Here is a 23,361-nt window from a genome sequence, read left to right as displayed (position 1 = left end):
TTTTTCCTAGGAGGAATTAGTGTTCTATTCATATTTACATCCGCATTTTCATTCCTTTGTTCTGAGTTGAACGGGAGACTTTAAGGGGATCCTCTATTTTTAAGACAAGTAATTCTTAAAAGATAAATGTTAATATGAGTTATAATAATTTGATATTAAAACCCCTCTTAATGTTTTTGTTTTAATAAAGTTTGTAAAATTATTTTAAGTAATAGGTCGCCATTCTTGTTACGTCGCAGTGCGCGACGTCACCGGTCCCGTTGCCGAAATTCCAGTGTTTCACTCGTTAGCTTTCCCAACATGTCGTCAGTTGTACCCTTCCTATTTGAACCAGATCTGAAAAGTGAAGAGCAGGACAGCACTGTCGGTCGTTCACAAGACAAGCTTCAGGGAAAAATACGTGCAGCAAATACCTGATAAGACAAAAGTTGGGCAAAACTGGTGATGCACTGCGGCAAGTGAGTCTCACCAGAGCGAGAGAGTTTTGGGAACTCCGGTTTTATTAGCAGATATTCAAGGTAAGCATATTGCGTTTTCAAACTTATCCCAATATAATTGTAATTAAATATATTTATAAATTAATAAATTATAATTGATTGTTAGCATCCCGAGTGTGCTTTACATACAGTACAGGCCAGAGAGCACACCTTGTGTAATCCATGTCTTGTACATTGTAATGCGTGGTAGCTAGGATACGTGTATAAAAGTACCAAAAAGGGGAGAAGCTTCCACTTATGCACATTTTTCACAAAACATAATATTTTCACCTTGACCACTCTTCACTCGGGAGCTCAGCAGTACGCAAACAAGCGTTCCCTGACGAACTCCAACATTAGCCACGTTTACATGGAGCCAAATATTCCAATTGCAATCGGTTTAGATGTTCAAACCGAATAAATGTGTTCCATATAAACACCTCATTCGGAATGAACAGGCCCAAACCGAATGGAATTTCATTCCGTTTCACAGGGGTGGAATATTCCTTTTCCCAAACCGATTAGAAGTAAAATTATATCATGTAAACAGGGAAGCGGAATGGTGTCTGGTTGCGTTCTTTCTGCACATGCTCCGTACTGACGTGGTGACGTCACTTGGTGACGTAAGTAACGTCACTTGCAACATGGCTTCCAAGCACACGCACAGCGTACCTAATTGGAGTCTGGCGGAAAGTTTATATCCATGAATCCCTCCACCAGCCCACACAACTTTTTAAATGAACGGCGTGTCATTCTGAAGTTTTGTTTCCACTCGAAAAGTTAAAACAGCAGCTGATCTGACGATCGATCTCCATGTTTTGCACCGTGACGCTTTGTTTTGATTAATCTGCGCATGTCAGACGGCAGTTGTCAAACGTCCTTTCGGAATAAAGGCAGACACGTAAACGCTGGATCGGAATAGATGAAGTGACATGTAAACAGCTGATCTGAAATTTCCATTCGGAATTATTTGAATCGGTATGAATAAAAGTCAGCATGGAAACGTGGCGATAGTTGTAAGGTCCATGTCAGATTCACTGTCGTCACTGTAGCGTGCCATAGTGCTTTAATTATTTAGTATGATTTGGGGAAAACTCCCACGAAGAATAGTCAACATAAAAGATAACATAAACATAAAAGATAATCCAAATCCGCGTTTTTTACTCACTCGAAGATCCAGGAATTAGACCGATCCCATGGCAATGTCGCAGCCGCGATCAGGCCGTCGATTCCACAAAATAGACTGATCCGAAAAGCCGCTGTGGGACCGACGAATCAAAAAAATGGACAGATCCGAAACCAATATTGCAGACGCGGTAGGACCGTCGGATCCAGAAAATAGACGGATCCCTTACTTGACTGAGGATCCAGGAAAAATGTTCGGGCGCCAGTTGTAACGCGTGGTGGGTAGGATACGTGCATACAGGGACCAAAAAGGGGGAGAAGCTTCCGCTTATGCACATTTATTCACTAAAAATAATAATTCCCCCTTGACCACTCACTTCATTCCCCTTGTTTCCATTTGACTGGACATTGCATCCAAAAGCAGCACATCGTGGCATTTTACTTCGTGAGTTTAGGCAGCAATAAGCAATTGTTGAACACGCTGCACATTTGGAAAAATCCCAATTACGTCATCACTGCGAGCCCGCAAACCATGGCGCCAACTAACGGTCAAAATATGGACTAAATATTATAAAATATTGCCAATGATTTAACATTTTATGTGTTTCTAACAACATATTTTAGAACAAAAGAACAATTGTGGTTTATTAGAGCCTACATGTATTTAAGTTAGAGGATCACTTTAATAATCATCCCAGCGACACTTGCTTTGATGTAGCAGCAGGTGCCGTTGAGCCTCTCCATCTTCATAAAGCTCTCACAGGTGGACACACTTTGAGCTTCCCCTCATTGAAAGACCAGCATCCTCCATTGGCAGAGAGCCAGATGGGCTCATCAAAAGAGCCAGTTACGGCTTGCGAGACATAGGTTCCCGACCCGCTCTAAAGGTTATGAGAGTAATGCAATTTACCAGCAGAGGGCAGTGGACTACAGCATCAAAGTGTAGGCATTACAACAGAGTAAAGTGAGGCTAAAAAATATAAAAGCTGTTTATTTTTTTAAACTTTTCTGCCCTACATCATCATCATCATCATCATCATGTTCATTTTACAGCTACACGTTAAAAATTTTTTTACACTGCCTGCTGAAATTGGTCTTTTTCATTGTTGAGCACAATCAGAATTGGAGAAGTAGCAACATGAAAAGTTGCTGTTTTTAAACATTCAAATTGCGTTAATACTAGGGCTGTCAAAATTATCGCGTTAACGGGCGGAAATTAATTTTTTAAATTATTCACGTTAAAATATTTGACGCAATTACAGTGGGGAGCACAAGTATTTGATACACTGCCAATCCCTTTGATACACTGCCAATCCCTTTGGCAGTGTATCAAATACTTGTTCTCCCCACTGTAACGCACATGTCCTGCTCAAACAGTTTGAAATGACAGCAGCAGTGCAATGTGCACTTGTTACTTGTGTTTTTTTTTAGGAGTTTTGTCGCCCTTTGCTGGCGCTTGGGTGGGACTGATTTTATGGGCTTCAGCACCCATGAACATTGTGTAATTATTGACAACAATGGCGGGCTACTAGTTTATTTTTTGATTGAACATTTTACAAATTTTATTAAAACGAAAACATTAAGAGGGGTTTTAATATAAAATTTCTATAACTTGTACTAACATTTATCTTTTAAGAACTACAAGTCTTTCTATGCATGGATTGCTTTAACAGAATGTTAATAATGTTAATGCCATCTTGTTGATTTATTGTTATAATAAACAAATACAGTACTTATGTACTGTATGTTGAATGTATATATCCATCTTGTGTCTTATCTTTCCATTCCAACAATAATTTACAGAAAAATATGGCATATTTTATAGATGGTTTGAATTGCGATTAATTACGATTAATTTATTTTTAAGCTGTAATTAACTCGAATAAAATTCTTAATCGTTTGACAGCCCTAATTTATACTAACAAACTATGAATAATGGCAACTACCCAGCATCAATTTGTGTTAAAAAATGTTATTCAGCAGGAAAGTGACCTAAAATATCCCAGCATCCTACCTCCAGAATGAACACGTTATCTAGAAACTGCAATTTACTGTTGGTTGTGTTTGTTGGACTCCTCCTCTCACTAAAGTCATAGGCTCCAGCACACCTGTGACCTTAGTCAGGATCTGAGGTGGGTAGTAACACGTTACATTTACTCAGTTACATTTACTTGAGTATCTTTTTGAGAAAAATGTACTTCTTAGAGTAGTTTTACCACACAATACTTTTTACTTGAGCAGATTTGTGAAGAAACCCTACTCTTACTCCACTACTTTGGGCTACACTAGAGTCATTACATTTTTTGTGTTTATTCAACATATTGACTTTATCAATGCCAGAGATGTCGGCAGTGGCCGTCTCAGTTTCACAAATGAAACGCCGAAACAATAACCACATGACTCCATTATAGAGTTAACAATGTTTTATTTTTTTTTCTTCACTAGAGGGCACTCATGCACTTTGGATGGGTGATGTTTCATTTTTCTTGTTTGAATTCCATGATTTTGGTGTCTTTCTTTGGCCTAATATGGTAATTTAATAGTTTATAATACAGCGTAATAATAACAGTCGATGAAGTTGTGCTGAGAAAAAGATATGCCATTTTAAAAAAAGAAGATTTAAAAAAGAAATCAACATTGTTAGCAGTTACAATGTTACTCATTACTTGAGTATTCTTGACAATTAATACTTTTTTTTACTTGTACTTGAGTAGTTTTTGGATGGCTACTTTTACTTGAGTAGTATGATTTAGAACAGGGGTCTCCAAACCAGTCCTCCAGGGCCGCTGTGGGTCCTGGTTTTTGTTCATACCGATCAAGCACAGACCTTTTAACCAATGTGGTTTGTACTAAAACAAGCAGCACCTGACTGCAATCAACTAATTACACTTAGAAAACACCAGATTGGTGAAAAGGTGTGGTCTTTTGTTGGAGTGAAATCCTGCACCCACCCGGCCCTATGTGGAATAGTTTGGAGACCACCATTTTTGGCTACTCTATCCACCTACGGTCAGGATAAATGCCACACAGAATGTTTGGATGTTTTTTTTTGTGATGCATTCAAATTGGTTTCTTCACCCAAAGTGCAATCAATAGGAAAAAAAAGTCTATTATCTGATCATGGTAAGCCAAGTTACTATGTGCAAGCAAAAAAAATCTGCAGCGGTAGTGTACTGGCACAAGAGAGACCATTTCTGTCTGTTTTTAGAAGCCATCCATCTGATCTGGTGTGTCAGATTAGTCAACTGCTACAGAGAGATCAATAATTAGGAATGCATGAGTCAGGCTGCGCTCATGTTGTAGGACATGTCTGGCAGCGTGGGTTCAGTTCCTCTTCAGTGACATAATGAATGAGCGTGAATGGTTGTCTGTCCCTGTATGTGCCCTGTGATTGACTGGTGATCCTCCCATGATTTTGGCTGCCTTTGCTTTCTGAAAGTCGATTGGGTTAGGTCCCAAACTCCTGAACAGCATGAAAATCTATAGAAAATGGATGGATTGTTACTTACAGGTAGGTGGCCAGCTAATAACAAAAGAGATTTCCTTGGTTAGAGTCTCAGCTCCTTGTTTTTGAAGAGAAGAGATTGTGACATGGATTCTTGTGTAATCAGTTTGTCTGAAGACATGCTCTAACTGTGCTGAAGTTGTTTTGTCAGCCCTCTGCACTGCGATGTGCTTGTTCGCCATAACAACACCCCCTGTGCTGCAGCAGGATCCTGATGTAATTGCATCCAAACTGTTCCCCTCTCTTTTGCGCTTGATATCACTGCTGACACCCACTAACTCTAACTCAGCCCTGCATCCACCTCCCATTTGCTAGCTCACTCTGGCTCTCTCTCTCATGCTCTGTTGTCTCTGCTATCACAGAACTCCTCAAGCAGTGCTGCCTCATCTTTGATTGTGTTTGATGAACAGATGGAGAGGGGGGAGGGCAACTGACAGAAGTGGAAAGCGCCTGAAAGGATAGTGAAGAGCACTTCGATTCATGTGAACGGAGTGGACGGTAAAACGTAAGCAACTGGGTAAGTAAGCAACTATTACGTCACATCAATACAATTACGTTTTATGATAACAGAAGGGGGAAAATGCATGATCATTTTTATTTTGTAACAACAGCTTTGATGCTTTTCATTGGAATAGAATGTACATAATGTTTGCTTATACAGAGTAACCCTGATAAATTGAGAGTCAACTTTATCACTTTCCTACTAGACAATTTTAGTTGTGTGCCCATAAACTGTTGATACATGCTTTTTAAACTTTAAATAGTAAGAATTATTTATTATTATGAGCCATAGTTGTTGGCTTGCTTTAATAATTGCTCTGCTGCCAAGCCATAAAAATATATTGCCTTTAGGTTTGGGATAAAGTTCCCAATCGAATAATTAAGTTCACTTTTAACATTTTGACATTTTTCCTGGAAGTTTTCTTTAATTTCCTCGTTTAATTTAATGACTTGTTAATTAATTATGTATATGGAAAAAGTCTGAATGTACAAAAGTTGTACAATTTACCGTAGTTGGAGTCAATAAAAAAAACGAACCTTTTCAATCTTGAATAATGATAAACTAATTCAGGATTCTTTTCTAAAATGTTTTTTACAACTACGTAGGCATAATCAGAAATAATCCCTTAGATGCAAACTGTTGTGACTACTGTCCCTGAAGGGGTTGAATTGAAGTACTGCTAAATAAAGTGATAGCCTCCCTACAAAACATCACGCCGGTAATGATAAACATGGACTTGAATCAAAGCGACATGTGGTAGAACCTACCCAGAGAAATTTACGCAGCTGTTGCAGTTTCTATAATTAGAAATACAATTTGACTTTGTTTGTGTCTGGTTAATACGCCCGGCAAAAGATGCAGAGGATATGGTGTGCAATCACAAAGAAAACAGACTATTTTTCAGCAGTATGGACACTGCAAATTAATTTTGGTTCATTCAAAACACACCAATTCATACAGACTTTGCAGAATATGAATATATGCATGCACGATCTATGATTTTTCTCCTTAAATGACTTTATTATATTTGCATAGGACAGGGGGCCTAAAGCTTGTGGCCCGGGGGGGCAATTGTGGCCCAAAGGACAATATTTTGCGGCCCCCATTTGAGATAAAATTGTAGTATTGTAGTATAGTATTGGCGATGGGCAATTAAAAAAAAAAAAAAAATTCAATGACCCATTCATAGACTTCACTATCAGTTGATGGGACCGATCCATATGGGTCCTATATTTAAAAACTTAAAATTCAAATATTTTCAAAACCAAAGCCACTAGCGACCTAAAACCAAAACAGGCACCTCCCTTGGGCATATATGAGTCTCCACGAGCAGCGACATAAAAAAATTCAAAGTCGTTCCCTAATAAAATCCCGATTACCGTACTGGCCGAATATAAGACGGCCCTGATTATAAGACGACCCCCTCTTTTTAAAGACTCAAGTTTGAAAAAAGACTTTTTGAACACCAAATTAATTTTTATACAGAAAATAATTACAGTACATCTGAAACATATGATTATAACAATATATTTGAGAGAAAAAGCATGTTATTTTGCCTCATTCAAATATTGATATCTGAACATTTGAATATGTAAACTAAAGTGCAATCACATTCGTAAATGAATGGCTTCTGGTTTTTGAAATGTAAATAAACCAATCTATTGTGGTAGAACAACAAAATTGCAATAACTGCATTAACCATCAAAGTGAAGTCTAACTGTAACTGTAGTCTTGAAACAAATCTGAATAAGGAAAAACATTGCAATAAAATAATGCAAACTGGTTAAACTTGAGAGTAGCTGAGATCTTTCATGACAGAAGATTGCTTCAATAATATCTGGCGCCATCTAGCGTCGTGAATGGGTATAACGTCTAGACGGTGAATATAAGATGACCCCCACTTTTTCAGTCTTATTTCAGTGCTAAAAACGGTACGGTAATTATTTTTTTATGCAAGTATAACGAAAGTTAAAATGGCTGTAAAATTCTCAAATTTTATCCTAGATGCACAAAAATCACCAAATGCAGAGATAATCACCTATATTTTTAGGAACAGTAGCAATATTTAACATATCATAAAAGTTCTTGCCCAAAATAGCAACTTTTTTTTTTTTTTTTTTTTTTAATTTAGTGGAGGGTTTCAACACCTAATAAATCACCCAACTTTCACATCAGAAACTTAATACTTGAGGAAAGCATGCAGAGTCATCTTAATTTTACTCCACAAAAGCAAGATTTGCATTTTTCTATGTACAAGCACAACTTATTTAGGTTGAATTCTGATGTCACTAATGCATCAGCACGTCTTGCCGGCTATCTGGCCCTTGTCATTTTTAGATTGAAATGTTACATAAAATAAAAAACGCAAAAGGTGGAGTTTTTTTTTGTATGGTCATGTCTAAATTACTACTTCTTGCCCAAAAAAGCAGGCAGTTTGCCGAAAATTACCTTTTCTTTTGAATGTAAAGTTACTCTACTGTGTATGGATAAAACACGGCGACCATCACAAAACAAAGAGCTTTTAAGTTGAAAATTTGTATAAATAAATGCATACATCCCAGAATTTATATAGTAATGAACATAGAAAAGTCTAGATTCTTAGTTAAAAGCAAAAAAAAAAAAAAAAAAAAAAACAGGCAGTTATCATTCATTTTACATAAATTTTGTTGTGCTTTCCATAAAAGATACTTTTGTTGTGAAGGAGAAGCTTATGCCAATAAACGGCGCGGTCCAAAGAACGCCAGTGTCCACTCGCCTTTATAAAAAATATATATCTGTACATATCTTACCCAAAATACAACAAGAGACACATAATTGCCACTAAAAGAAAGAAAACTTACCGAAATATGTGTGGAGTACAAATAGCAATTTGCATTGCATTGTGCATACAGCATAAACATCTCACAACTACTAATTCGCCCACGTTTAGAGGAAATAACATTAGTATGGAATGGCGCTGCCCCAAGCGGCCGGTGGCATTCTCTTCACTCCACGTCCATAAACTGCCTCATTGTAATCTGTTTAAGGCAATGTGCGAGCTAGTGCATGCGTTAATTGCGTCAAATATTTTAACGTGATTAATTAAAAAAAAATATTTAACACCCGTTAACGCGATAATTTTGACAGCCCTAATTTGTTTATTTATTTATTTTCATTTTTGGGGGGGCAGGTCAAACCTCTTAAAATACTGAAATGCAAAGAAAACTGTTTTAGCACAGTTATTTCTATAACACATACAAAACTGATTTTCATTCAGAATTGTATTTTGTCAATGATTTGCAAAATAAAAGTAAACAAAAACAGCAATAACCCGAACCTCCATCTCCTAATTTTTATTTTCCCTCATTTCCTCACATACTAAATACCAAATCTCAATTTTAACTACTTAAGAACATAGGATGGATATATATTAAAATTGAAGTAATGTAAAGTGATGTAAACATTTACTTTTTGGTTTTTTCTTTTACTAAAGATATAAGTAACATACATTCAGAAAAAAAGGTACACATGACTTATATCATGCAGAGTGAAATGGAATATATTTTGAAGATCGCGCAAACATTGACTGTTTTAAATCATAAGGAAATGAATAAGTAGCCTAACATAAACGAACAAATATAAGTCCAAAGTGCACATTGACAGCTAAGATGTTCTGAACCTCCCCATCAGAGCAAATAAAACTAATTTTGATAAATAAGCCTCCTCAACTCTTTCGTTGCTCTCAAAGATTTGATCCCTTTTATTTTGCATTGCCCTTTTCTGTCGCATCAATTCAACAACCTTCTATCTTTTTTTTGCTGTTCCAGAAAACATGCACATTTGAACCAATCAGAGCTAACTATCTCTGCTGATCATGTCGGTATGTCAGCCAATTGAACAGATAAATGAGTCCAGGCATTTTGCTTTGCTGCGTGCATTCGCACATTCACGTGACTCATCATTGTCAGACTCAGATAACTGCAGCAGCTGGGGAAACCTCCATGCCATCCGTGGAATAAGATTAATAATAAATATTGGTGTAAACGGATTACGCTACACAAGCACTTAATTACGCTTGTTGTTAACACCTGTGTATGTAAATCTGATGTTGGTAGATTGTTTTCTTCTTGGAGATGAAATGCATGTGTGGCATCTTAGCATTTTTTTCGGTTTTTTTACATAGTGTTTTGGCAGTTGCCGTCATATTTTCAGAATCAAAGCACCGTCTACCTGAACAGCATTCCGGCTCTGAATCTTATACCGGAACTGCGTTTTGGCCCTGAATCTTATACCGGAACTGCGTTCCTGACCATTCTGCCACACTTTCACCCCTGGTCAGCCCCCAATGGGAAGGCGTGGCGCAATGTTTGCAGGAGCTGTCTTGTGAACTGATGGTGAAGTCTAATATCCTTTTTTTGGAGGGGGCGGGATAGTCATGATTAAAACAGAATTAGAAAAAAATGAGTAATGAGAAAATCTGAATAATTTCAAATAAAATAAAATAAAATAAAAAATTAATACTTCAGAAAATGAATTAAAACAACCAGCAATAAAAAGAATAAAGACATCAATTTAAATAATTGTGGTTCATTTTTATTTTGCGATGAAATGTTTCCTTTTTTTTTTGTTTTATGAATCTCTTGTGACCTCACATATCTTAATTCTTTGGCTGTCTATAGGTTTTTTCAATATACAAATACTACAACAACTCATATTCTGTGGCCTGGGCTGTCAGTGAATGAGTTAAGATAATGATAACTTTTGAAATAACATCCACTGTAGTGACCACTGTCTCTGAAAGGTTTAATGATGCTTTTGCTATTCTGCTTCCGATGTAGTATGTCATAATTTAGTAATAAGCAAAGGTTCATGTTGCTAGTGACTTTGCATGACATATCCAGCATTTCAAAAGGCCCTAAAAAATTACACTATCAGGTGATGAAGCTTTTCTGTTTTATTAAATTTTGTTAATTAAAATCATGTGCCTTAATTTACGTGGCATCAGTGTCCTTAAATAGTTACAGATGTGTGTTTCTACAAACCCTCATTTTCAATGATCCTGAGATATTGTGTAAAACATAAAAGAAAAAAAAAACATCCAGTGCAAATCGTTTTAAACCAAACAATATCTTTTTCAGGGACATTACAGCTGCTTTCGGCAGGACTACCAATCCACACATTCAACACGTGTTACAGCAACGTGGCTTCTTTGCAGAAAAAAAAAAAGTGCAATTACTAGACTGGCCTACCAGTAGTCCAGATCTGTCTCCTATTGAAAATGCGTGGCACGTCATGAAGGGAAAAACACGACAACAGTCCTGGACTCATGGGAAACTAAGTTGTACACTAAGTATGAATGATAATGAATTGTACTCACAAAGCTTCAACAGTCATGTCCTCAGATACCAAGTGCTTATTGGGTGTTGTTAAGAGGAAAGACGATGCCACACACACAGTGGTGTGGGAAGTGGGGAGCTGAGAGTGAGAAAAAAAAGGGTATAGGTAGATTATTTTTTTTATAGATTTTGTTAAAAATATATAAAATAAAACATATTGAAATTATGGAGTATTTAATTCTGGGGATTAAATATATATATATGATATGAATATGATGAAGTTTCTTTCCACATGGAGTGCAATTTCACAAAGATGTTTATTTTTCAAAAGCTGACAGAGAAAACATTTCCACATATTCTTTTGCCATACATATACCTTAGCTGGGAGCCATGACGAAGCATTAGTATAAATTCTTCTACTGATTATAATTTGATGTAGATGAGGCAAAATAATAAGGTTTCCTTATTTTCAAAACCGATTCTGTTGTGTTTACAGACACATGCAATGTTTATGTTGTGAAAATACCAGTTAGGACAGTGAGTGGCGCTGTACGAGTGTGTACGTATAATGCGTAGAAGAAGAGATGAGAGAGTCTGGTTAGGATGCTATGTGATGTCTGCATGTGCTCACTGCTACAAGTTCATTAAAAAAATATTCGAATGCTTCATATGGCTACTTCTTTCTAAACAAGCAACACAACAGATTCTAAAACAAAAGATGCTTTTAATACTGTTGATTTTAACGGAGGCGGCAACGAGTTGCGTAAAGTACGTAGCTGCTTATATTAGCCCAATGTAATAATACGACTTATTCTCGTACTACTTTATCCATCATCTACCGCTTAATCCTGGGTCGGGTCGCGGGGGCAGCAGAAGACAGACGTAATTTATTGTTTTACTTACCTGGTTCTGACTCTTGCAGCGTGTCAAATACGCGGCACTCAGGTATGCACTTGGCATTCGGCACTTGTATTCCATGAAGCCGGAGATGTTTAATCATATTGGTCGTGCATCCACCTTTGCATGGTATAGCTGTGTTGCAAATGTTACACTGAGCTGACCGGTCATTTCAAAATTCGAACGGTTCCGGGAGCATCAGAGTGTTAGTCCCGGATCCCATCAATGCTCAATGCCCAACCCTATTCACCACCTGACACCTTGCTTGCTACCGATTCATGTTGAATATGGGCTATTGCAGGGGTCCCCAAACTTTTTCCTGTGAGGGCCACATAACTTTTCCCTTTTCTGATGAGGAGCCGGGGTCAGTTTGTAACAGAAAAAGTGTGACGATTGTAGGAGTGCCTAAATGTCAAAACTTAATGTTTTTCAGAAAGCCACAATCAAATAACCCTTTCTGGATTCTTCATGGAACAAAAGTAAATAAAATAAAAATAATACTTGTCACGCCTGGGTGAGGGTTGTCATGTCTTAGTATATTCTATTCCTGCTTTATTTTGAAGCCTCACCCTCCTGTTTCCACCACTCACCCTTCCTGCCGTCTCACCTGTCACTGATTATGATTACCTATTGTTCCCACTTGTGCCCCATTCCTCATGTGCTTAAATTGTTTGTCACTCCCTAGTCTCGTGCCAAAGTGTCTTCGTCCTTCGTCGTCACTACAGCCTGCATTCATAGCCCAAGATATTCTACGTTCTCGTCATTTCCTCCTTCTGGAGCGCCCTCAGTTTGTTACTGCCTCTGATTATTTGTGTTCAATAAAAGACTGTATTCTGCACGTGAGTCCTCTCCATTCCGTCCAAGTGTGACAATACTGTAATATAATAATAATAAATAATAATAACACTATTAGTCAAATAGATAATAACCAAATAACCCTCTCTGAGTTCGTCACAGAAAAAGGCCAGAAAATAAATAACGCTATTGAGAAAAAAAAAAAAAATTCAAAATGCTCTCTGGTATTGTTCAAGGGGCCGGACCAAATGTGGAGGCGGGCCGTAGTTTTGGGACCCCTGGGCGATTGGAAATGTCATTGAAAATGTTATTTGAAACGTTAACTGTTGACAGAGGAGGCGTTAACATGGCGCAAAAACAAATTATCGTTTTTTTTTTCCTATACAAAAACGGAAATTTTCTAAAATTCAGTTTGAATTCTAAAATAAAGATGATTATGATGATAGTTCTATCTACCTTTGGTGTCTTCAAATAGGTAAGACATGCTTGGATTGCAGCCTTATTATTGTTTGTTGTTGCTGTTGAGCTGCCGCTGTGGAGAGCACTGTTGGATATTTGTGTGTAAATTATTTTAGTGTCATATGAAAAGGGGTGTTAAACTCAGGCTTTTTGGATCTTTTAGTTTTCAAACGTTCGTGCCGTGTTCGTGTGTCACTGCGCCATCTAGCTGCACTGATTTGTGTCATAATGCACGAGCGCTTTTATTTCCAGTATAAAAACTCACACACTGTTGGTGATATAGAACGCTGTCTTCATAGTAGCCTATTAGTATTACGTAAACTAGCATGCGTGTGTACTGCCATTGTGCACACCTATGGGGATGATGTGGCTCAGTGGTAGTGTAGTCATTTCCCAACCCAGCGGTTGAGGGTTTGATTCTCCCCCCTAATAAACTCGTCTAAGCATCCTTGAGCAAGATACTGAACCCCACGTTGCTCCTGGTGCTGTGTCACCAGTAGGTAGTTGAGGAGACAGCGTAAAGTGCTTTGAGGGCCTTAAAAGGTGGATAGGCATTATACAAGTGTAACACCATTTACGATAGTATGGAGAAAACGGGCGAGCATGACAAATTTGGACTGAATCAACTGTTTTTGGATGGAAAACAAGATCCTCAGCACCCCCTGCTGTGAGTGACTTCCAGCGCCCTTAAACACACAACAGCATGCACCTTTTTGAAACATGCAAAAGGCATGAAACTAAAAATTCGTGAATGTTTGCTTGCAACAACAACAAAAAACCCACAAAAACATATATAATTTAAAATGTTTTATTATTAGTGTTTTCAACAGAAAAAGGTTGAAAATTATTTGCTTTTTAATTGCATTCTGTTTTAATGTTTTACACAATATCCTAAATTCATTGGAATAGGGGGTTGTCCGTAAACCAGCCTGTATTCTAATTCCCATTTTTTCCCCTCTTCCAGACACAATTATCCATCGTAGTGTTTTGTCGGTGCTTCGTTGGAGTCAATCACATTTTCCTCATCTGGAGACATGTACATGAAGTTCTGATGATGTGATGTGAGCCCAAATTGACAAAAAATTCCTGATCCATTTTATTATCTGATCAATAGATAATTGACCCTGTGAATAGCCAGCACTTACACTTGGCTGCTCTTTGAGGACTGAAGACATTATGGATCCTACCGAAAGTTCAAACAGACACTGAATCACTACTATGGAATCTGAAGAGAATGTACCAGTGCTGTCCACAGCAGCATTGGTGGCCATTGTGTGTAACACGTTTGCCGCTATCTTCCTCCTTCTCCTTTGTTTTGTCCTTTATCGAGCTTGCCGGGTCCCTTCCAGCCCAGACAGACTGATGGTGCTGACTCCCAGTGAAGGAGAAAGCAGACCTCTAAATGAGAAGTACCTCCTGACTTCCTGACTGCAGCGGGCGGAGCCAAATGTAGCATAGAGAAATGAAGTACTGGGACACACAAAAAGCAATAATTAGGGATGTAAATTCACACAGACGCTTTAAATGGAAATAGCTATGATCGGTTGAATGCGCACAAACTGAGGAAAATGACTTGTGTGGGGGCTTCTAAATATAGTCTGTCATTTCATCACAGCATATTGCTGACAACAGGGAACAAACCTGTCTGTGTGCCATTGTCACTCATAAATCCCAGCAATCTGTGCGCCAGAGATCCTTAAATGGCCTGTTACATAATGATCCAAGAGGCAATATTAGCTCCCTCTTCAATATAGTGTAATAAAAATATGTGAATGTGTACGACTCCTTTGAAAAGTAAATCATTAAATTTTCACTTAATACAAGAGCATTTTTTAAAAATACATTTTCTGGTTGCTACATTTCAATAGGAATCAATTTACTTGATCCACATTATACGAGTATTTAGTGACAGCCAAAACTGATTTTAAAATTTGGATTCTGAAAGGAAACTAACACTATTAGGATGTACTTACGCTGTCATCTGCTTCTACAATGCATGATGTCCCACTGACTCTGATCTGAATAAATTGACATAGTAGTACTAATATACGATTACTGTAATTTCCGGACTATAAGGCGCACCTGACTCTAAGCCGCCACCCACCAAATCTGACACAAAAACGGCATTTGTTCATAGATAGGATGCACCAGAGGATAAGCTGCAGCTGTCCAAGATATTAACCGGTAACACTATTTGACATCGGCATCAAAAGACTTTCAAGACTTTCAAGCTTTGAACCAATAGCGAGTGTACCGGACGAATGCTATTTTTAGACCGTGTCGTCGCCATCGTAAAGCGGAAGTTTTCTCTGGTAATCTTTCAAAAATAAACATGCCGATCAAACACTGCTGCTATGGAACTTGTAGAAACGACTCTAGACATTACGACATATGAAGGATGTTTTCTTCATACGTTTCACGAAACAAAAAACTCGGAAGAAAAAATGTGAAGAATGGATCAACTTGTGTGGACATCCAAAAGACCAATTTAACGCCAGCAAGGTGAAGCCATTCACATATTTATATGCAGTAAACATTTTGTTGGGGTCCATGGTCCTTCAGAGGACGAAGATGTAAGCCATCTTGATATTTTAACTTATTTTTTTAGCGTGGCGTTTTGCTGTGCTGCTTCTGTCTGACAATGAATGACCTGAAAAAAATTAAAGTGGCATCTGACTGCCATCGTTGTTACCTTTTTTGTTGTAAAGAAACAACTTTAGTAAGGGGGAAATCAAAATAAATTAATAGAATTAAGATTTGTTATTAATGAAAAAATGAAAAGTGTTCGTTGGCTGTCACTGTGTAGCATTTGCGTTCGCTACACAAAATTAACAATATAAATTACCCCCAAGAACGGTCAGAGACATAAGACAACCAGAGGATATCATATATAAGAAAGACAGGGCATATGGTGGTAAAGGATAGCTTGTTGAAACAGGAGAACGTTATTGTCACTGGCATGAGAAAAAAAGTGTGGATCAGGTCGGCTCTTTTTCAGCCCTCAACACTCAAGCCATCTCTTTAACAACATTTGAATGTTCTTCCACATCTTTACCAATGAATTTGACACCAGGGACATAATTTTCAGACAGAATTGGTAGGTTTAGCTCAGTAAACTTCTCGTTCGTACACTATTTACATGCATCTAGCATGAGGGACAAACGCGAGCGTGTCCTCCCTTAGCAACAGTTGCTCACGTCATGAATATTAATGAGCCGAAGTGTAGTGTGCGGTACGCTATTGGCTGTAAAGCTTCATTGCTTCAAAAAGCTTCATTTGGCAATCACTGCTCTCTTGGGGGAGACAGTCAACCTCTGCTGCCACCTGCTGTCAACGCTGTTGTCATCCGACATGCCTCCTAGCATGCATTGCAGCGCTACAGATGTAAAAATAAATCAAAATATGTGTTCTGTGCTAATTACTTCTTCAGTTACTGGTCTAGTTGTTTCATTAATTGTTGGCTATGGTATTTGATAACACTTGACAGTGACGTTATACGAGTGTCACGAGACCATCATACTTATGACATGACACTACCATGAACATAAATTAAATTAAACATTAATAAACCCTATGACAGCAGTCATTTTGTTCTATCCGGCAAATTATCTCACTTTTGAATGGATGTCAACGATTCGAGCTGGACATAAATGGAATTAGTTACATAATTTGCCGGATGACACTCAATGACATCTGTCATAAGCATTCATTAATGCCAATGATAATGTCATGTCATAATCATGTGTTACCTATGAACCCAGATCAATCAACAAATAAGCCGCACCGGACTATAAGCCGCAGGATTCAAAATGAGGGGGAAAAAATTAGCGGCTTATAGTCGGACAATTATGGTATTTATGTTTTCAACGGTTTTTGAAAATCATACGGGCAAATGCTCATTTTGTGACTCAATCAATCAATGGCTGATTATTTGACTCCTCACTATTTTTTTTTTTTTCACTTAACCAAAACATTTAACATGCTTTTTGCTTCTGATCAGAATTACCTAACAAAACCTCAGGAGCAAAGTAATGGACAGAGTGCTGAATGTCAAAGGGGCATTAAGTGGTACTTGACTGAAGAGGAGCATTACAGCCAACTAGCAGAATCATGAGTCAAAGCAAAGCTCTCCCTGTGATGTACATAGAATTCAAAATTTTTGGTTCATCTCTGGAATGCAGCCCTGGACTGCACATGCAAGTCAATTAACATCATTTGTCAGGTTGTGGTCTGAAGATGTTCCATCTATCAGGCTAATTTGTTTTGCCGGTCACTTAGAAGAATGCTCCACCACATTCAACATCTTAATCAACTTGTATAATGCATCTGGAATTGCCTCGGTGAATCACTGCAGAAGTGCACCACAGTCCTCATGTTGCCTGTTTAGAATAAGGAGTGCAGTATATCAATAAATGCATTTCAGAATTCAAAATGAGTGATTTATTTGACAAGTTCACCCACTGTTTTCAGTTTAGCCCAGACCTTAGCTAAATTCACAACACACAGCACAACACTACATCTATCAATCTTATCTTCTGTTCTCTTCTTAATTTCTTGCCCAGCAGCTTATCACCCTTTTACAAATCTACTTATTATCTCTCCTCTGGAAGTGTCCAAACCAACAAAGTTGGCTCTCTCTAACTTCATCCCCCAAATAGCTAAACCTAGCTGCCTCTCTTACGATGTTGTTTCTTATCCTATCCAACTTGGTCACTTTTCTAGAAAATCCCAATATTTAGCATGTTACTATGACTGAAAAATGCCCTGTCGATGAACTGGAATTGGCCTGCCATTTTTTTCTGAACTCATCAGGGAAAGCCAGCTCATCCTCGACCCTAATGAGGACAAGAAGTAAGAAAGAATAAACGGAAATGTGGATGACTATATTTGTGTTTTACCATAGACTTCATAATGACATTGACGGGACACAGGGCCGATTAATAGGGGGCCTCCATTGTTGGCGTGGTTGTCAAAGCTGACTAAGTGGAATCACAGACAGTGCTTTTTTCGTTGAAAATTCTTGTGAATAAATGCTTAAATCCCTGAATTCTTTATAGATATGGACGCAAAACAGTTTTGATTCTTGGTTGAAAGCAAAAAAAAAAAAAAAAAAAAAAAAAAAGTGCAGTTAGCATTTTTTAATGTAAATATGTCAAAGAACGATGCTAGTCTGTTAGTCAATGTGGCAGCCGCAATATGTAAACAGCTATTCCGCTGAAAATTCTTGTGAAAAAATGCTTAAATCGCTAAATTCTTTATAGCTATGGATTTAAAACAGTCTCGATTCTTAGTTAAAAGCAAAAAAAAAAAAAAAAAAAAAAAAAAAAACGTGCATTTATTTTACGTAAATATTGCAAACTTCAAGGCTAGTCAGTATGGAAATTAGCAGCCGCCATATGTAAACAAAGAGCTTTTTCCGTAGAAAATTTTGGAGAATAAATGCTTAAATCTCTGAATTCTTTATACATATGCATGTAAAAGAGTCTCGATTATTGGTTAAAAGCAAAAAAAATAAATAAAAAAATAAAAAACATGCAGGTCGCATTTATTTCACGTAAATATTGCGAAGTATGATGCCATTGCTGTATCGGCTAATTTCTCCCATTGATACTTTTCACAACATTTCAAAATGCATGCATGGTACGAAAAATATAATAATTATCTTGAATCCTCGAACAAATCACTCCTGAGACAATGTTTGTCTGTTTGTATACGGTACAGCAGTCGTACTTTTTCAACATAAATCTGGCGTTGTATCTCTGCATGTGTCGTTGCGACCGACCACAATAACTGAAGCGGATTGTGGGATGGCCCCCTACTTGAAGGCGTGGCGCACTGAAGGTCGAATCAATATCATTATGAAGTCTATGGTTTTACACTCAAGTTCATGGAGAATGACAAACTGTGGACTTGCTGGACCATTTACATTATGGATTGAGGAAATAGTTTAATATGCACACAGTACATGACATACAAAATGAATTACTGAGGCTGTTTGTTTGTTGTTAGGTCATTAGGAGGCTTCTGTCTAGTTCATAGAGAAATGGGTAAATACAGTATCACCAATAAATATATACATCTAGCTTAATACTGTAACCATATTTGTGCTTCAACCTAATTAATCATTTTGTATCAATTAGAGTTGTCCGATAATGACTTTTTAACCAATATCCAATACACCGATATTGTATACACATTCGTGGACTTAACATATCAAGGCTAATTTTATTGTTATGCCCCACTGGATGCTAATGCTAAATGCTAATATAATATATATATATATATATATATATATATTATATATATATACATAATATAATATAATATAATATAATATAATATAATATAATATAATATAATATAATATAATATAATATAATATAATATAATGCTAAACGCGCTTTATATGCCACTCAAAAATGCTTCACAAATAAACATTTTGTGAAAAATAAGAAAAAGATGCAACTGAAATTATGGAAAAAGTGCTTATACTGCACCACTATGTTTATTGTTGAAATCAAAATAGTGCAAACATCATTTTTTTGGATCAAGTGCAAGTGGAAATTACCAATAAGTCACTTTTTCTGTCCTCAATGTGTGTGTGGGTACACTAATCGACAGACTGCGAACAAATCAGGCTTTAAAGAGAAGTCAGACACTGGAGTAAAGTTGAATTGGTTTTACTGTGGTCATATTTCTTTTGAGAAGAGTACTGACATTTTTTGTAAAACTAAAAACAACAAAACATTGTGTCAATAATATGAAATAAAGTCACAAATAAAACAAAGTATGCAACACGTGTCAATTTGAATAGCAACTGGTAGTACAGGTTGCAAGCAATGAAAATGCAAATACAAATGCAAACAAAACGAAACATATACATCTCCAATATACTACACAACACTCATGAATATAAAAGAAAGGAAGAATAAAACTTACAAACTGGTGTTGTTTTCGTCAACGATGACGATAACAAAAATATTTTTCGGCAACCAACACATTTTTTCATGACGATGATGAAACGATAATGAGCTAAAAACGGGTTTTGGGAGACTAAAACATAACGATACGAATGACCATTTCGTCTGACGAGAACGAGACAAAAATGCGCAATAGTTTCCATCACATGTTCACAATGTGTGACATTTAATGTGTAGTTAGCCTGAATTGTAGCAGTGTCTGATTGTCTTGCTGCATTCCACCTCCCTGCCCAGCTCACCAGTGTGTCGTCATCACGCAGGCTTGCACACAAGGTAAGATTTGTTTTCTTGGCCAGAGAGAATATGCAATGTTGCTTTAGCCTTTAAAGAGTGTACGACAGGAGAAAAAAAGTCTTAAATATCATTATTTTGTGAATTAGAATCATATTTTGAGACGATTCGACTATATACAACAGTTTATCAGAGCGCAGATGACGAGAAATTAGTCTTTTAATCTGCCGGTTAGCCACGCCTACCATTATAGTGCTCTAGCGTCCCCAACAGGTGGATGACGTCAGTGGAGTAACGATTTCATCTGATTTAGTGTGCAGCCCATTGAGGGGGAATTATTCAGAACGAGGAAAACGCGACGAAGAGAGCCGCAAAATGTAATTTTTTCAGTCGCTCTACTCCAATATTTTTACAGGATATTCTTTTTATCCAAGTATTTTCCCCCGATAGCTATACAAATGGCATGGTCATGACAAATAACAGTCTTGTGCGAAATGGAATATGAAATAATAAAAATGCATTTATTCAGGACGACATGGCAAAATTACTCCATAATGGTCAAAACTGTCGACTTCACCTTTACTGTCGCACCTCCCGAATGATATTTTATGCCACCTAAGTCGGGCTTATGTCACTTCCCTTCCCCGGCTTCAGAGAATGTAAACAAACCAAAAGGCGTGACAACTAGCTGACATGCTAACCTGAACCGAGTGATGTTTCAAAGTCTTCGAAGCGGAAAATCACACATAACTAGCCCGGATCATTTCACATGATGACTGGGTTGTCGATTGTCTTCGCCGATCGGGAACCCGTCCAGCGGCGAACAATTTAGAGCTCGTCGTTCCCCTGCTGAGGGCAGAGGGCTCGTTTGCGGAGAAGCAGCTAGACAATGGCCGCCGGACAAACCGGCCGACGTCGGAGGAGAGTGTAGCTGCCAAATGGTTAACACGAATATGGCAAAATAATGCTTTACTACACGGCGAAGTCGTAAACAGCGAGAGGGCGGCTGCAGTTGTTATGCAGCTAGCATGACAATATGTGTATGAGGACATCTTTTTACATGCCCATCCATGATCAAATGTAAGTCATCCTTTATCTAAAGAAAGTTTGTAGTATTTACTTTGTAATCGCTGTATTTGCGGCTATTTTTAACACAAAGTTGCAGTTTCTGATCTGTTGGAAAATTTGACAGAACACCAGGCACACGAAGAGGGCAATAAGCCGAGTATAGTGCTCTCCCGGCGGGGGGAAGTGCGACAAGCCGCCCGGTCGTCGGCCAAGGGGACAAGGAGCATGTCAGCCACAAAATGCAAGCCACCTACATATTAAAATGATCCCAGTATTTGACATACACAAAAACGAAGTTTACTCACTTCCTCGTAAGTCCCATGGAACCACAGTAGTTGGGCTTGTTTTGGCCAATATCCACTGGTAAATGGGAACCTTTTGAAACCCCAAAAAGGCTCACACGCCTCTCCCTCGTACAGTAAGATTTTTCTGCAACCGTTTGGCTGGCATGATGTGAAGAATAAACAAATTAATCCGCAAAATCAGCTGAATCCTTAGTCCTTCTCATACAACAGTACGGCTGTATAGTGAAGAGGACTCCTTCTCCTGTACACGTCACAGCGCCCTCTTCCTCTATGCAAGACCGAAGCCAGAAGTCTGTCATTTTCGTAGCACGGGATTCAAAAAATTGAATAAATATATCGATCGCTTCTTCACACATCTAAGTTGTCCATTTCATTCAAAAGCATAAAATACCGCGTGTATTATGAAATAAACATGCTTTTTTGTGTCACAGGCACTTTAAACGTCTGTGCTGAGTGATCATCACCCACTAAATGAAACCCGTAGTGTTAGCAGAGCATTCACGTTAGCATTAGGCTAATGCTAACGGCAAGCATCCTCTAAACTCTCGGACAACTTTTTTTTTTCATCCATCCATCCATCCATTATCTTCCGCTTAGTCCGGGGTCGGGTCGCGGGGGCAGCAGCTTTAGCATGGAAGCCCAGACTTCCCTCTCCCCAGCCACTTCAGCCAGCTCCTCCGGCGGGATTCCAAGGCGTTCCCAGGCCAGCCGAGCGACATAGTCTCTCCAGCGTGTCCTGGGTCGACCCCGGGGCCTCCCGCCGGTGGGACATGCCCGGAACACCTCTCCAGGGAGGCGTCCAGGAGGCAGCCGAACCAGATGCCCGAGCCACCTCAACTGGCTCCTCTCAACGCGGAGGAGTAGCGGCTCGACACCAAGCCCCTCCCGGATGACCGAGCTTCTCACCCTATCTCTAAGGGAGAGCCCGGACACCCTGCGGAGGAAACTCATTTCGGCCGCTTGTATCCGGGATCTTGTTCTTTCGGTCACGACCCACAGCTCGTGACCATAGGTAAGGGTAGGAACGTAGATCGACTGGTAAATCGAGAGCTTCGCCTTTTGGCTCAGCTCCTTCTTCGCCACAACGGACCGGTGCAGAGTCCGCATCACTGCAGACGCTGCACCGATCCGCCTGTCAATCTCCCGCTCCATCCCACCCTCACTCGTGAACAAGACCCCAAGATACTTGAACTCCTCCACTTGGGGCAGGATCTCATCCCCGACCCGGAGAGAGCATGCCACCCTTTTCCGGCTGAGGACCATGGTCTCGGATTTGGAGGTGCTGATCTTCATCCCAACCGCTTCACACTCGGCTGCGAACCGCCCCAGTGAGAGTTGGAGGTCACAGCTTGATGAAGCCAACAGCACCACTTCATCTGCAAAAAGCAGAGATGCAATGCTGAGGCCACCAAACCGGACACCCTCAATGCTTCGGCTGCGCCTTGAAATTCTGTTCATAAAAATTATGAACAGAATCTGTGACAAAGGGCAGCCTTGGCGGAGTCCAATCCTCACTGGGAACGAATTCGACTTACTGCCGGCAATGCGGACCAGACTCTGACACCGGTCGTACAGGGACCGAACAGCCCTTACAAAGGGGCTCGGTACCCCGTCCTCCCGTACTCAACTTTTTTTTTTTTTTTTTTTTTTACATATAGCTTGTGGCGTCCAGGTGGCTTTAATTAATTAAAAATTAAGTAATG

This window comes from Corythoichthys intestinalis, chromosome 9 (genome assembly GCF_030265065.1).
Source record: "Corythoichthys intestinalis isolate RoL2023-P3 chromosome 9, ASM3026506v1, whole genome shotgun sequence".
Classification (NCBI taxonomy): domain Eukaryota; kingdom Metazoa; phylum Chordata; class Actinopteri; order Syngnathiformes; family Syngnathidae; genus Corythoichthys; species Corythoichthys intestinalis.
Note: the sequence above shows the minus strand (reverse complement) of the source record.